Consider the following 6,884-nt stretch of genomic DNA (forward strand, 5'->3'; position numbering starts at 1 on the left):
CAGAGAGAGAGAGAGAGAGAGAGAGACAGAATCTGAAGCAGGTTCCAGTCTCTGAGCTGTCAGCACAGAGTCTGATGTGGGGCCCAAACCCACAAACCACAAGATCATGACCAGAGCTGAAGTCGGACGCTAACTGACTGAGTCACCCAGATGCCCCTCTCTTGTTGCTTTTAAAATTCCTTATCACTACTTTTTGCTGTTTTAATTACTGTGTGTCTTTATGTGGACCTCCTTGGATGATTTTTTGAGGGGCTCCTGCCTCCTGGTTCTGGATTTCTGTTTCCTTCCCCAGATTCAGGAAGTTTTCAGCTATTAGTTCTTCAAGTAAATTTTCTGCCCCCTTTTCTCTCTCTTCTTCTGTGTATCCCTATAATGTGAATGTTATTATGCTTGATAGTGTTGCTAAGTTCTCTTAGTCTGTTTTTGTTTTTTGTTATTATTCTCTCTCCTGTCCAGCGTGATTGCTTTCTATTACTTTGTCCTTCAGGTTGCTGATCTGTTCTTCTGCTTCCTCTAGTCTACTGTTTATTCTATCCAGTATAGTTTTAACTGATTTCTTGATCTCTGATTGGTTCTTTTTTGTTTTCTATCTCTTTGTTGTGTTTTCTATCTCTATGTCAATGGTCTCACTGATGTCCTCCACTCTTTTCTCAAGTTCATGGAGTATCTCTATGAACATTACTTTACATTCTCTATCGGGCATATTACTTATCTTTGTTTCATTTAGCTCTCTTGCTATGATTTTTTTTCCATTTTTTCATTTGCAACATGTTTCTCTGTTTCCTCATTTTGTCTGCCTCTGTGTTTGTATGTGTTAGGAATGTTAGCTACATTGGGAGCACCTGGGTGGTGGAATCAGTTAAGCATCTGACTCTTGATTTTGGCTCAAGTCAGGATCTCATTGTTCATGGGATTGAGTCCCACATCAGGCTCTGTGCTGACAGTACAGAGCCTACTTGGGAGTCTCTATCTCCCTCTTTCTCTCTGTCCCTCCCCTGCTTGTGTTCTCTCTTTCTCTCCCCAAAACAAATAAACATTAAAAAAAGAGGACTTCCAGCTACATCTCCTGCTCTTGAAAATAGTGGCCTTATGAAGAAAAGGAACTGTAGTGCCCTGCAGTGCAATGTCTCCTGTTTGTCAGAGCCTGGTGCTCCAGGTGTATCTTCCATATGTGTTGTGTGTGACTTGCTGTTGTGGCTGAGCCACCTTTCCTTTCAGTCCAGTCATCTGTAATAGTTCACTTTGCCTCTTGTGGTTAGGGTTTGGTCTTTGTGTTGTCAGTGGGCCAGTCTGGTGCTACCTTGTACTTGAGTTGAGTCATACCTGGTATTTGCCAGAGATGTAGTAGCACCGAATTCCAGGGTGCTTTCCCTGTATTTTCCCCTGAAAAGCTTTTGTTTGTGGGCAGGGCCTGTAGTCAGACCAGATGCTTGCCCCCAGCTCACTGGTGGGGCCGTAGTTGAACTAGTATGTATGGTTACTTTCCCCTATCCCTGGGACAGTAGTCATTGTGGAGTAGTGCTGGACCCTGTCAGGACTGCTTTCACATGGCCAGGCTTGTGGCATCACTTTGGATGGGCTCAGACCAAGAAAATATTGGTGAGGCAGGTCTGTAGAGAGGTCTGTGGGGGGTAGAGCACAAGGTGCTAAGGTCTGCACTGGTCCACTGCAGAAAGTGACATGCAGCTGCCTGGGAAAAATCCCTGCTCAGGCATGGATGGAGGGAACAGATCACTGAAGCTCATGGGGGCAGGGCCCATTGTTATTTAGCAAGCTAGGTGGAGAGTGTTGGTGCTACACTGGTTCCTGCACATGTCCATGTATCTGTGCTGGGAGGCAGAGGAGGGGAGTGGTGCCTGTCAGCTTTTATTCTTGGAGAAGTCTCCCAAAGATCTCTGTCCCTCCAGCACATGCTCTGAGATTAGTAAGTAAGTCTTCTGATGTATCTCATGCTTTTTTCAAACTGCTGCTTCTATGCTGTATCTCAGAAGGGCTGTTTATTATGCTGTCTCTTTATGGGTGGGAACTCTACCCTCTTGGCTCTCCAAGAAATTTCCAGGTATTAAGCTGCACTGATTGTTAGGCCCCTCTGTTTTTCAGAGCCAGATTTTACAGGGTTTTTTCTTCCCTCTGCAGATACCCTGTACCTGGGATGCCTTTTGTGGGGTCTGGTCCTCTCCCTTTTCTGTGCCTGCCATGTCCCTCTCCCCCATGGGCAGTCCCACATGTTTGTTTGACTCCCAAACATGTCTCTGCCCTTCCTACCCTGTTCACTGTGGCTTCTTGTCTATATTTAGCTGTGGAAAGCCTGTTCTGCCAGTGTTTGGGTCATTTTCTGGGTTATTTATGTGGATGTGGTGTTATCTAGTTGTATCTGTGGCAATAGGTGAGCTTAGAATTCTCCAACTCTGCCATCTTTCCCGGAAGTTCTCTGCTTACTTGTTTTTAAAGAATGTCTAGATCTAGCATCTCAGAATATTAGCTTTCTGGATTCTCATCAGTGAGCACAAGGTGGCAGAGTCTTCCACTCAACACCTCCCCAAGGCCAGGTTGGGGAGTAATATTTGGGGAGGTGTGTTTGAAGGATATTTGTTTCAGTTACTCTTCCAGTTACTTTAATTTTTTTAAAATGTTTATTTATTTTAGAGAGAGAGAGAGAGACAGAGAATGAGTGGGGAGGGGCAGAGAGAGAAGGGGGAGACACAGAATCCAAGCAGGCTCCAGGCTCTGAGCTGTCAGTACAGAGCCCGATGCGGGGCTTGAACTCATGAACGTGAGATTATGACCTGATCACAAGCTTGACCAACTGAGCCACCCAGGCGCCTCATTCTTCCAGTTACTTTAATTTCTGTCCTTGGAATAAGCTGACACAATTACTGGAATTGTGTTATCTTAGCCATTCTCAAAACTGCCTTTGTTAAGTGTGTTTTAGCATTATGGCTTCCACTTTAACAAACTGCTGATGAGAATCAGCATCTCTTATTGCAATTACTTTAGGAATTTTTAAAGGACCTTATCTTTTCCTTTCATCACTCAGTGAGACATTTTTTGAACAACTCATTGCTACATAAAACTTTAGTTCCATGTCTCTCCCATGGAGCTGATGTGTTCTTTCCTGTCTGATAATGAGAATTGTGGAACAGGTTGTTTCCCCTTATCTGTGTTTTTATCATTCTCTGGTCTTGACTTTCCACTGTATCTTAAAATTGTGATAATGTCTTTGACAAAATGTGAATTCAGATAGAACTCAATTGGCAAGTGGCTCCCATCCTTCACCTGGCCACAATTTTTAACCAGGAACCAGTTAATGGTATTATCTCCTGCAGGGTAAAGTGTCAGAAAATGACTTTGTGATTATTTGGGGCCTTCTGAATTCAGTGTATGATGCACATTTTGTAATAATTGGTCTGTTTCTTACACATCTCATAAATGAAAACAAATAAATTAAACACATGGTAATTGGAAGATTAATTGAAAAGGGTTGTTTCCTTTTACATTGCAATAATGTGGCTATGAATTTTATGTGATGGAATTTTAGGGATTGCATTTATAGAGAGGATTTTTATCTTCCTTTATTACTAAATCTCTAATTCTATTGGGTCTCAACAAAAAGTATATACTATTTATTAGTGAGCTACACACATTTTATATTGTGCACTGTACTAAGTGTTTTTATTATAAGATACCTCAAAGCTATTATAGAACAAGACAAGTTATATACACATTAATGTGAAAATAAAGTAAAATAAAAAGACTTATTTGAATGGGATTTGTCTATTCTGAATATAATATATTCAGTTTCCATATTATTTCCATAAAGGAGAACCATCTTATTTTTTCTCTTTTAAGATTTCTTTGAAAATACATGAAATAGTATTACTACATGTACTGAGTAGTACTCTGAAATTTATGGCTACCTAGAACCTCAGAAGATGACCTTATTTGGAAGTAGGGTCTTTACACATGTAATTAGTTAAGATGAGGGCATAGTAGGGCCCATACTAGTTGGCCCTAAATCCAATAACTGGTATCTTTTTAAGAAAGCCAATAGGGGTTCCTGGGTGGCTCCATTGGATGAGTGTCTGACGCTTGATTTTGGTGCAGGTCACGATCCCAGGGTTGTGGGACCAGGCCTTGTGTAGGGCTCCATGCAGAGCGTGGGATCTGTTTAGGATACTCTGTCTCTGTTTCGGTCTCTGTTTCTCTTCCCCACTGCCCATGTCCCCTGCTTGCTCTCTCTCTCTAAAAATAAAATAAATCTTAAAAAAAAACCTGTAAAGACACAGAAAGACACATAGAAAGCCATGTGATGATGGAGGCAGAGATTGAAATGGTGCAGCTAGAAGCCAAGGATTGCTAGATACTACTAGAAACTGAGAAAGAGACAAGGAAAAGATTCCCTTTCAGAACCTCCAGAAGAAGCTGACCTTCTTTACATCTTGACTTCAGACTCTGTCTTGAATTGTGTAAATTCACAGTATTTTTAAATGATTTTAAAAAGTGATACTGAAAATAAGTATGTACAAATGATATGTAAATAAACATATCATTTGTACAATTACAGGATGTGTAAATCCTGTGAATTTCTGTTGTGTTAAGCCACCCAGATTTTGGTAATTTGTTAATTATTGAAAACATAAATTGAGCATCTAGTTGGTACTCCATAAATAATTGCCAGTTGATATCCTTCATAAGGGAAAATTAATTAAGACTATAATAACTGAACAAGAGAGGCACTTGTACAAAATTTTAAACAAAATACTTTATGATGCAGAAAAGCCTCTTTTTCTTTCTTTCTTTCAAAAACACTATAGTTTAATATAAAATGCCTACTACAATTGCATTTTGAAAAATTTGATCTCATTAATATTATATAATATGAATTATAGTCAAAGAAACAGACATAAATGAAGGGGATCAAATTTCATGCTTCAGAATGATGTTACCCACAGATAACATAAAGATTTTATCATTTACCTTCTGTTACCACCACAGGTGGCTCAGTTCACCCATTACATTGGGTTTCATTAATTTGACCACTCGTGGAAAGATATTGATAAGACAAACTATATTTGCAACACTTATGAGAAAAAAAATGATGTGATATATTTCCTTGATTGATGAACTTTTTATTGTAGGACATAGAGAAAAAATGTAAAAAGGAATGATAAATAAAAGAGGAATGGTGAAAATTGTTTGTTTTTCTCACCCAAGTGTTTCCAGGTGATGAATGAATTTTATCCAGAATGGATTTATATACTTTGTATATTCACAGTTAAATATGTCACTGAGTCTGGGGGAAAATATTAATTGAATGAACTATAGAAAAATGCTTACAGCATGGTTCATAAAGGCATTCTTAAGCTATCATTCTGATGTTGTATCACCCTCTACTGATCAGTGAGCCAAATTACATTCAGCTGTTTTCCTTGGCCAAAGAGGATTCTTGTTTGAAGACCAAAAAACGTATTTTTGTTTATTTGCTAAATCTACAAAATCTGATGATGAATTTTAAAAAATCATACTGAAAATAAGTATGTGCAAATGATATGTTTATGTTTCTCTCTACTATTAGTCAGCAAGCTCCTCAGTAAAAGTTAGACACTTACTTATATTTGTTTCTCTAGCAGCCAGCCTACTGCTTAGCACAGTAGGATAAATAAAATGTTGAGGCAATTTTTGCAATTATAGTAGTCTTTATTTTTCATTACTTTGTAAAGTTCTTTGTCTCATAAATATAGTTACTATGTGGATTTATGTAACAGTGAAACATATTTTGAATATATTGGTTTCATATAAAATGCTGAAGCTACTTTAACTTCTGTATGTTTTTAACAGTTTCAATCCCATGTTCATAGTCATCTTGATTGTGATTTAATCTGGGCATTTTTCTGGTTACATGTTATTCTGATTATCTCTACATTATTAATTGAGGATTTTTATTGTTTATATTTAGGATCAGCTGGGGGGTGAGAGATGCAGGAGACCAGATATAATTGTCGCTTATGGTCTGTGTTTATTTCTGTTTCATATAAACATGGTCCAGAGGCTGACATGATGGCTCTGTAGTCATCAGGATCCTGGTTCTTTCTGTCTTACTGCTCCATTATGCATGTGCTGCATGTGCTGAGTGGAATAAATGGATGCAGAGCCTTTGAGAGAGTAGACCAGAATAAAATCCATGTCACAGCACAGTGGAAGTTGGTGAATTGGTAGTTCTCACCAAAGGTGCTGATGTAACGGGCTTGGTCCATTACAACTATATGAGATTGGTGTGCCCAATTCTGGGTTACGTGATGCACAGTAAGTTTCACAAATTGACATTCTATAAATTCATGACCACAAATTGGTACTCATGGTGCTCAAAAATCTTACCCAGTTTCTTTTAGAGCATAGCCTTCTCACTCTCCACAGTAACTATGCTATACCTTCTACTATTTCTTCAAATTTCTGGCTTTCACATCCTCTTTTTTGACTTTCTCTCCTTCATATTTAACATCCCATTTCCATTAGTTCTTCATTTATTATTGAAGAAATGGAAGTCATTGCATGGGCCCCCTTCATTTTTCCACCACTGTACTTACAAACTCTCAACAGACTCTGCATCTATTTTTTCACTGCATTGGAGAAAAGGCATCCATAGCTGTAGTCAGCCAGTGCAGTGAGATCCATTAGGAAATTCTTAGAGTGGTAAGCCTGAACTAGACTGGTGGCAGTGGAGGAGAAGAGAAGCAGACAGATGATGATATATTTTAGAGATAGAACTGAAAGAATGTTATGAAGGATTGGATAAGGGATATGAGGGAGAGGGAGAAGTGAAGTTGCAGAGAATGTGGAGAGTTGGATTTACTCAAGGTTATGGTTTTGCAAAATGAATAAGGCAA

Source organism: Panthera uncia, assembly GCF_023721935.1.
Source record: "Panthera uncia isolate 11264 chromosome C1 unlocalized genomic scaffold, Puncia_PCG_1.0 HiC_scaffold_4, whole genome shotgun sequence".
NCBI lineage: Eukaryota > Metazoa > Chordata > Mammalia > Carnivora > Felidae > Panthera > Panthera uncia.